Here is a 10,000-nt window from a genome sequence, read left to right on the forward strand (position 1 = left end):
GGAGGAGGAAGAAGGAAGAGGAGGAGGAGGAGGAGGAGGAAGAGCAGGTGAGGCAATAGTAGTAGTAGTAGTAGTAGTAGTAGTGGTGGTAGTTATATATACTGGTTAATTTTTTGGTAATTTTAACACTCTCTCTCTCTCTCTCTCTCTCTCTCTCTCTCTCTCTCTCTCTCACTCTCTTCCCTTCCCTTCTATTCCTTTCCCTTCCTTTAATTCTCTTCTCTTCCCTTCCCTTCCCTTTCCCTCCCCTTCCATTCCATTCCCTTCCCTTCTCTTCCTTTCCTCTCCCTTTCCCTTCCCTTCCTTTCCCTTCCCTTCCTCTCCCTTCCCTTCCCTTCCCTCTCCTTCCCTTCCCTTACATTCCCATCCCTTCCCTTCCCTTCCGATCCCTTCCCTTCCCATCCCTTGGACCCTTCTCATCCATTCCCTTCCCTTCCCTTCTCTCTCAAACAGAAACGAAAGGAGGAAGAAGGAAGAAGAAGAAGAGGAAGAGGAGAAGAGGAGGAGGATGTCAGACCCCCCCACTACCACCACCACGGAAGAGGAGGAGGAGGAGGAAGAGGAAGAGAGGAGGAGGAGGAGGAAGAGGAAGAGTTGGATGGTCACAGAGTCGCTGACGAAATTGAGCATTTAGCGAAATCCCATATTCGGCTAATGACCATCAAGTAGTGAGTGCAGTAACGCGCCCCCTCTACTCCCTGGCATGTGCACTATAGGCTGTGATTACGAGAGAGAGAGAGAGAGAGAGAGAGAGAGTATATATTTCCATAACAAACACGTATATTAACTTTATGTATACAAAGCCCTATTTATATGTATACTAACTTCTTCTATGTATACTTAATCCTTCTATATGTATCCTAATCCCCTATGCATGTATTCTAACTCTTCTATATGAATTCTGAACCCTCTATGTAAATGGACCTGGTATCTATATATATTTGCCTCTATGTAAATACAGGTGTCAGTTTGCATGTATAAATATCCATTGCATGAGTTAATTGTATCCATTCTACCCTACTACTACTACTACTACTACTACTACTACTACTACTACTACTACTTCTACTACTACTTATAAATAGTATAGGTAGAGTTGCACAAGTTATCACAAGAGACAAGATAAGATTAAAGAGAGAGAGAGAGAGAGAGAGAGAGAGAGAGAGAGAGAGAGAGAGAATTAACTGGGTCGTTTTATCGCAATCTCTTTCTTTTTCTTTCTTTTATCAGAGAGAGAGAGAGAGAGAGAAATAACTGGGTCATTTTATCTCAATCTCTCTTTCTTTCTTTATTTATATTATTAGAGAGAGAGAGAGAGAGAGAGAGAGAGAATAGGCGAACGAGGAGGAGGAGGAAGAGGAGGAGGAGAAGAACTGCTTGTTATACAGTTCGAAGAGGAAGAAGAAGAAGAGGAGGAGGAGGAGGAAGAGGAGGAGAGGAGGAAGGGAGGAAGAAGGGAGTGAGTCAGTATAGGACGAGGCCGTGAAGAGAGAAGAAGGAAGAGGAGGAAGAAGAAGAGGAAGAAGAAGAAGAGGAAGAAGAAGAGGAAGAAGAAGAGGAGGAAGAAGAAGAAGAGGAAGAAGAAGAGGAAGAAGAAGAGGAAGAAGAAGAGGAGGAAGAGGAGGAGGAAGAAGAAGAAGAAGAAGAGGAGGAAGAAGAAGAAGAAGACCTTGTATATCTTACCTTATCTTACCTGAGGTTGAACTTGAACTTGACGTCGCAAACACCTGATGTCGGTAAATGTATGATTCAGGTATGTGGAGTTAATTGCTCGTTATCACCTAAATCCACTCCTCCACATTCTCTCCACCTTTATATCTTATTCCACCTTTCTCTTCCTCTTCTTTCCTCCACAATCACCATATGCTTTCTCTCTCTCTCTCTCTCTCTCTCTCTCTCTCTCTCTCTCTCTCTCTCTCTCTCTCTCTCTCTCTCTCTCTCCTCGATCCACTTTCAAATCACCCTTTAAGCACTCACTCTTCCACTATTCTCTGTTCCACCTCTCTCTCCACACTGTATACTCCACCTCCAGTACGTTTGTTCAACCAGTCTCTTCCACTCCACAGTCTTCCACCTGTGACACTTGCTCCACTTAGACAAATTCCATTTTAAATAATCAATTTCATCCACTTTCAAGCATGTCAAACCCCTCCATCCACTCCTCCACATTGCCTCCACCTCTGACACTTGCTCCACTTAGACAAATTCCACTTAATATAATCAATCTCTCCTCTCTTTTCAAGCATGTCAAGTCCCTCTCAGTTTCCTCCACCCCCCTCCACCCACTCCTCCACATCCCTCCACCTGACACTTGCTCCACTTAGACAAATTTCACTTCATATAATCAATTTCCTTCCGTTTTCAAGCATGTCAACCCCCTTCAAGTTTCCTCCACCCCCCTCCACCCACTCCTCCACATTGCCTCCACCTCTAACACTTGCTCCACTTAGACAAACTCCACTTAATATAATCAATCTCTCCTCCATTTTCAGCGAGTCAGTTCTCTCCAAGTTCCCTCCACGGCCCCTCCAGCTCCCTCCATCCACTCCTCCACCTCTCCTCCACATGACACCCCCCCGTAAGACTCTGTGGATGACCTGTGATCGTTGTCCTGAGCTGCCCCCGTCAAAGTCTATAGACCCATAACCTTATAAGTATTTGAAGTATTTTATTTATTTATTTATTTATTTATTTTTTTTTTGGGGGGGGTGGATGGGCGTGGGCGCGGTCTCCGGAGGGTCTTTGAGGTATTGTTTTTGTCTTTGTTTTTTTTGTTGTTGTTGTTTATCTTCTCTCTCTCTCATGTAATTATGTATTGTATTTCCTATAATTGATTTTCATGTAATTTCCTATATATTGGCTTAAACTTACTATAATTAATTTTCTAGGCCTATTCTCTGTCTGTCTGTCTCTCTATCTGTCTGTCTGTCTGTCTCTCTGTGTGTCTGTCTCTCTCTGTGTCTGTCTGTGTCTGTCTCTCTCTGTCTGTCTGTCTGTCTCTCTCTGTGTCTGTCTCTCTCTCTCTCTCTCATTTTCATTTAATACACTAATTTCTCGTATGTAGTTTCTTCCTCATTTTCCTCTAAGCAATTTCTACATAATCTCCTCCATTATCTTTCCAAACATTCTATGCTATTTTGTTTCATGTTCAGTTTCTTCAATAATGTCTACTGTATCTTCCCTGTTCACTAATAGTCTAAGTTTATCTGTACAAGGCGATAGTCTCTGATAGTTTCGATATTTTGATAGTTATGATTGTCTAAGTTTATCTGTACAAGGCGATAGTCTCTGATAGTTTCGATATTTTGATAGTTGGGATTGTCTAAGTTTATCTGTACAAGGCGATAGTCTCCCTGATAGTTTCGATATTTTGATAGTTATGAAGTGTGTCCACCCTTGAGATAGTATATGATAGTCGATAGTGTGTCAGTCCTTGAGATAGTATGGATAGTTCAGTCTGTGTAACTATCTATAAGGCTAAATGATAGGATGGTACTGTCGATAGTCTTGGTATTTGGTGATAGTTCAATGGTATGGGACTTGGGATAGTTTGCCAGGCTGTCAGTCCTTGAGATAGTATGGAGGATTCTATCTGGCTAACTATCTAAAATGGTACTCTATCGATAGTCATATATAGTTAGACAAAGGAATGGTATTGATATAGAGATTTCTAAAGGGTATTACATAGGGTTAAGATAGTTCCCCATTACATAGAGTTAAGATATAGGAAGGTATTAGCATAGGTGAGATATTTAAAGGGTTTTGCATGTGTCTACCTGGGCTTCAGTGTCTGGTCCTCTGGTATGGTAGATGTACAGCTTCAGTGTCTGGTCCTCTGGTATGGTAGATGTACAGCTTCAGTGTCTGGTCCTCTGGTATGGTAGATGTACAGCTTCAGTGTCAGGTCCTCTGGTATGGTAGATGTACAGCTTCAGTGTCTGGTCCTCTGGTATGGTAGATGTACAGCTTCAGTGTCAGGTCCTCTGGTATGGTAGATGTACAGCTTCAGTGTCAGGTCCTCTGGTATGGTAGATGTACAGCTTCAGTGTCTGGTCCTCTGGTATGGTAGATGTACAGCTTCAGTGTCAGGTCCTCTGGTATGGTAGATGTACAGCTTCAGTGTCTGGTCCTCTGGTATGGTAGATGTACAGCTTCAGTGTCAGGTCCTCTGGTATGGTAGATGTACAGCTTCAGTGTCTGGTCCTCTGGTATGGTAGATGTACAGCTTCAGTGTCTGGTCCTCTGGTATGGTAGATGTACAGCTTCAGTGTCAGGTCCTCTGGTATGGTAGATGTACAGCTTCAGTGTCAGGTCCTCTGGTATGGTAGATGTACAGCTTCAGTGTCAGGTCCTCTGGTATGGTAGATGTACAGCTTCAGTGTCTGGTCCTCTGGTATGGTAGATGTACAGCTTCAGTGTCAGGTCCTCTGGTATGGTAGATGTACAGCTTCAGTGTCAGGTCCTCTGGTATGGTAGATGTACAGCTTCAGTGTCAGGTCCTCTGGTATGGTAGATGTACAGCTTCAGTGTCAGGTCTTCTGGTATGGTAGATGTACAGCTTCAGTGTCAGGTCCTCTGGTATGGTAGATGTACGTACAAGTTTTATTTTCAGTTGTGGGGGTTGGGTAGAAATACAAGCGAGTCATTTCATATTTATTCTGTAGAAGATGATACCAGACTTAACCCTCTGCGGAATACGAGTAGACAATCCTTTCTATGCGAATTTCCGGCCCTTAACTTAACCCGGTAGCAGCGGGGATCAAGTCTCTCAAAGGCCCTTCCCTCTAAGCGAGAAAAAATCACCCTCACACAAACCATTTCATAATATATATCAAAGCATTTGTGATCGGATTATGCATCTTCTATTTTTGGGGGGTTTATATCATGGCACAAATTTGGCCCGTCGCTGCTACACGGTAAAGCCACAAATTTGGCCCGTCGCTGCTACACGGTAAAGCCACAAATTTGGCCCGTCGCTGCTACACGGTAAAGCCACAAATTTGGCCCGTCGCTGCTACATGGTGAAGCCACAAATTTGGCCTGTCACTGCTACACGGTAAAGCCACAAATTTGGCCCGTCGCTGCTACACGGTAAAGCCACAAATCTGGCCCGTCGCTGCTACACGGTAAAGCCACAAATCTGGTCCGTCGCTGCTACACGGTAAAGCCACAAATTTGGCCCATCGCTGCTACACGGTAAAGCCACAAATTTGGCCCGTCGCTGCTACACGGTAAAGCCACAAATTTGGACCGTCGCTGCTACACGGTAAAGCCACAAATTTGGCCCGTCACTGCTACACGGTAAAGCCACAAATTTGGCCCGTTGCTGCTACACGGTAAAGCCACAAATTTGGCCCGTCGCTGCTACACGGTAAAGCCACAAATTTGGCCCGTCGCTGCTACACGGTAAAACTGTTAAGAGGAGACTGATATACCGGTCAATTATCACTGTCTACAAAACTTAATTGGTTGAATATAGCATTGAAAGGCCTATCATTTGAGTACATATTAAACACTGAAATAATTTGTTTAGTGGGCGCAACATCTGTGGTCATATGCCGGAGAGAGACAGAAGGGGAAGGAGTTATAGGAGAAGGGAAAGTTTTGTTTAGTGGGCGCAACATCTGTGGTCATATGCCGGAGAGAGACAGAAGGGGAAGGAGTTATGGGAGAAGGGAAAGTTTTGTTTAGTGGGCGCAACATCTGTGGTCATATGCCGGAGAGAGACAGAATGGGAAGGAATTATAGGAGAAGGGAATGTTTTGTTTAGTGGGCGCAACATCTGTGGTCATATGCCGGAGAGAGACAGAAGGGGAAGGAATTATAGGAGAATGGAAAGTTTCGTTTAGTGGGCGCAACATCTGTGGTCATATGCGGAGAGAGACAGAAGGGAAGGAATTATAGGAGAAGGAAAGTTTTGTTTAGTGGGTGCAACATCTGTGGTCATATGCGGAGAGAGACAGAAGGGGAATTATAGGAGAAGGGAAAGTTTTGTTTAGTGGGCGCAACATCTGTGGTCAGATGCCGGAGAGAGACAGAAGGGGAAGGAATTAGAGGAGAAGGGAAAGTTGTGTTTAGGGGGCGCCACATCGGTGGTCATATGCCGGAGAGAGACAGAAGGGAAGGAATTATAGGAGAAGGAAAGTTTTGTTTAGTGGGCAACATCTGTGGTCATATGCGGAGAGAGACAGAAGGGAAGGAATTATAGGAGAAGGAAAGTTTTGTTTAGTGGGCAACATCTGTGGTCATATGCGGAGAGAGACAGAAGGGGAAGGAATTTTAGGAGAAGGGAAAGTTTTGTTTAGTGGGCGCAACATCTGTGGTCATATGCGGAGAGACAGAAGGGAAGGAATTATAGGAGAAGGAAAGTTTTGTTTAGTCGGGGCAACATCTGTGGTCATATGCCGGAGAGAGACAGAAGGGGAAGGAATTATAGGAGAAGGGAAAGTTTTGTTTAGTGGGCGCAACATCTGTGGTCATATGCCGGAGAGAGACAGAAGGGGAAGGAATTATAGGAGAAGGGAAAGTTTTGTTTAGTGGGCGCAACATCTGTGGTCATATGCTGGAGAGAGACAGAAGGGGAAGGATAGGAGAAGGGAACAGACCCCAGGAGACGGGACACAACCCCCAATTAATACCTGGTACCCATTCACTGCTGGGTGGACAGGGGCGTAGGGTATCGGAAAAGCCGCCCAAATTTTTCCACTCCGCCCGGGAATCGAACCCGGGCTCTCTCGGTTGTGAGGCGAGTGTGCTAACCACTGCACCACGAAGCCCCTCTCAACTCCTGAAAGGCTTGATAAAAAATTGTTCCGAGGACGCTTAGGGAAACTGTTGAGGTCACGTCACAGTTAGTAAGGATGTTCTAAGATATCCCCGTATTCCTGTCCCCTGTTGACCCGTGATCCAGTCTACCTTTCAGTGTTGTGCTGGGACCTGGGAACACCTGACCCCTGACCTGACTGGACCTATGAACACTTGACTGGTTGAGTGTGACCCCTGGGAACACCTGACCACCTGACCCTTGTGCTGACTGGACCTATGAACACTTGACTGGTTGAGTGTGACCCCTGGGAACACCTGACTGCCTGACCCTTGTGCTGACTGGACCTATGAACACCTGGCTGTCTGAGTGTGACCCCTGGGAACACCTGACTGCCCGAGGAGAACTGGAACTTGTGTGTGTCTGTGGGCGTCTGTGTTGACCCCAAGCCTTCAGGAGGACAGCAGGCTATCTTGACCCTCCTGGACGCTGCCTTCCTCTGTGCTGCGTCGTCGGCCGTGCTGTAAAATAAGGAATAAAATGTGATCTCGATCCCTTGTGACATGTTTACATTGACCTCACTGACCTATCACAGTGGATTAATGAGTTGAATCCCCTTAACTATGATCATTGGTGCCCTGTCTACCCCCATATGATCTTACAATGCACTTCCCTGTGAGACTATTAATAGACTAGCTGGAGGATTATATTGGGGTATGTAATGTAGGCGGTGGCTGAGTGGTAGTGTGCTGGGCCCACATTCACCGTGCGATGGACGACGCGGGTTCGAATCCCCACGCTACCACCTGGGATTGTTCAGTCACCGCCGAGTGGCTTAAAACTACCCACAGGGGATGGTCTCGTCCACACCGCACGCAAGGAAAAGGTTAAGTTAGAAAGTCCAATTGGAAATGAAAGCCAGTTCTTTATACATCGCAAACCACGCTTTTCGGGGGCAACCGCGCTGAGACTCACACACTTTTGGTATCACAAGCTAGGCGGTGGCTGAGTGGTAGCGTGCTGGGCCCACATTCACCGTGCGATGGACGACGCGGGTTCGAATCCCCACGCTACCACCTGGGGCTTAAGACTACCCACATGCTGCCCTGAAGACCCACCATCAACCCGGACTCTTCAGGAAACCGTCCAGTGAATCGAGGAGTTCCGGGGGGCAGCATGACCCAAGAGAAGATGGCGCCACTATAAACACTTGCCTGCCCCATGATGGGCTGGGGGCGACTACCATCCAGGCCCCTCAAGCAAGCCTACCGGGGCTATAGGCATAGGCGAAAAAAAAAAAGGTTTTATGAGAGAAAATAATTCAGGCATTAAAAGGGTAAGATAATATATTGCAATTTTTACATCCTTAGGCCATAATGAAGTTACCTTAATAATGTTACAAGATTGTGATTCTCTCTCTTTCTCTTTCTCTTTCTCTCTCTCTCTCTACAGTTACAAAATTGACTCTCTCTCTCTCTCTCTCTCTCTACAGTTACAAAATTGACTCTCTCTCTCTCTCTCTCTAAAGTTACATAATTCTCTCTCTCTCTAAAGTTACAAAATTCTCTCTCTCTAAAGTTACAAAATTGACTCTCTCTCTCTCTCTCTCTCTCTCTCTCTCTCTCTCTCTCTCTCTCTCTCTCTCTCTCTCTCTAAAGTTACATAATTCTCTCTAAAGTTACAAAATTCTCTCTCTCTAAAGTTACAAAATTGACTCTCTCTCTAAAGTTACATTATTTTCTCTCTCTCTCTCTCTCTCTCTCTCTCTCTCTCTCTCTCTCTCTCTCTCTCTCTCTCTCACCTGCTTCATGGCCACTGGAAACAGCCATCACAATAGTCCCGGCCTCTGAGAATTAGCTCCAGGTCTTCCTCTACACCCAAAGCATGTGTGGTCTGCTGGCTTGAAGGTCTGGCCTGTAAGATTACACAGACATTAGTGAACAGGAAACACAGATATAGCGTACTTAGAAATAGTTATGATTATACCGATGATGTCATTTTCGGGTTGATGGTAAGTTGCCTCGATCTCACCCAGATGACCTAATTAGCAACCTTCCCCAGTGGCTAAGTTTTGACCACCAGAAAAATATATAGTTTTGGGAAGATTAAAAATTATGATTATACCGATGATGTCATTTTTGGGTTGAGGGTAACTTGCCTGTCTCACCCAGATGACCTAATTAGCAACCTTCCCCACTGGCGTAGTTTTGACCACCAGAAAAATATATAGTTTTGGAAAGATTAAAAATTATGATTATACTGATGATGTCATTTTCGGGTTGAGGGTAAGTTGCCTCGATCTCACCCAAATGACCTAATTAGCAACCTTCCCCACTGGCTAAGTTTTGACCACCAGAAAAATATATAGTTTTGGAAAGATTAAAAATTATGATTATACTGATGATGTCATTTTTGGGTTGAGGGTAAGTTGCCTCGATCTCACCCAGATGACCTAATTAGCAACCTTCCCCACTGGCGTAGTTTTGACCACCAGAAAAATATATAGTTTTGGAAAGATTAAAAATTATGATTATACTGATGATGTCATTTTTGGGTTGAGGGTAAGTTGCCTCGATCTCACCCAGATGACCTAATTAGCAACCTTCCCCACTGGCTAAGTTTTGACCACCAGAAAAATATATAGTTTTCGAAAGATTAAAAACTCATCTAGACACAAGACTTTGCTTATCACAACACAATTAAATGAAGAAAAATAATAAAAAAAAACAGTTGAAATAGAGTTATCTAACCTAACCCAACTTGACTATACTGAATCTAACCTAACCTAACCGTGAAATGCAAGTATTTAATTAAGGACAGGTCATTACAAGGTTAGGTTAGGTTAGGTCAGATGGTAAGGTCAGGTCGTAATGCCCGGTCCTTAATTAAATACTGGCTTAACAACATGACCAAACTATACTATACATGACACTCCCTTGTATAGAAATTACATATCAGCTGGTCATCTCTCTCTCTCTCTCCCCGTCTCCCATATCTTTTTCCCATTTCTCTCCCCATATCCGTATTCTCCCATGGCTTATCTCCCTCCCACTTAACCATGAGACACCCACCTAACTCCCACGTAAAGGAAATGGCGGTAAAGTCGCGATTAGTGGAGAAAATAAAGAAAATGTCAGACCGATTATAACAGGCTGGACCCCTCTCCCTCCCTTCTCCCTTATCTTTCTCCCCTTCCTCTCCCCATATGCGAATTCTCCCATTGCTTATCTCCCTCCC

General features: G+C 44.7%; 2 long non-coding RNA genes across 2 annotated transcripts in view; one reads left to right on the plus strand and one right to left on the minus strand.

The window, feature by feature from the left end:
* Positions 1-1,337: 1,337 nt before the first annotated feature.
* On the plus strand, positions 1,338-7,322 carry LOC126989009 (uncharacterized). Its single transcript, XR_007742737.1, has 3 exons — positions 1,338-1,753; positions 2,493-2,578; positions 6,923-7,322. It is a non-coding gene; the product is annotated as an uncharacterized LOC126989009 (long non-coding RNA).
* Positions 7,139-10,000, minus strand: part of LOC126989010 (uncharacterized) — a 3,762-nt gene continuing 900 nt past the window's right edge. Inside the window, exons 2-3 of the long non-coding RNA XR_007742738.1 lie at positions 8,565-8,677; positions 7,139-7,284 (exon numbers count right to left, since the gene is read on the minus strand). This is a non-coding gene — a long non-coding RNA (uncharacterized LOC126989010). The remainder of the gene's footprint in view (positions 7,285-8,564; positions 8,678-10,000) is intronic.

This window comes from Eriocheir sinensis, unplaced genomic scaffold (assembly GCF_024679095.1).
Source record: "Eriocheir sinensis breed Jianghai 21 unplaced genomic scaffold, ASM2467909v1 Scaffold103, whole genome shotgun sequence".
Lineage (NCBI taxonomy): Eukaryota > Metazoa > Arthropoda > Malacostraca > Decapoda > Varunidae > Eriocheir > Eriocheir sinensis.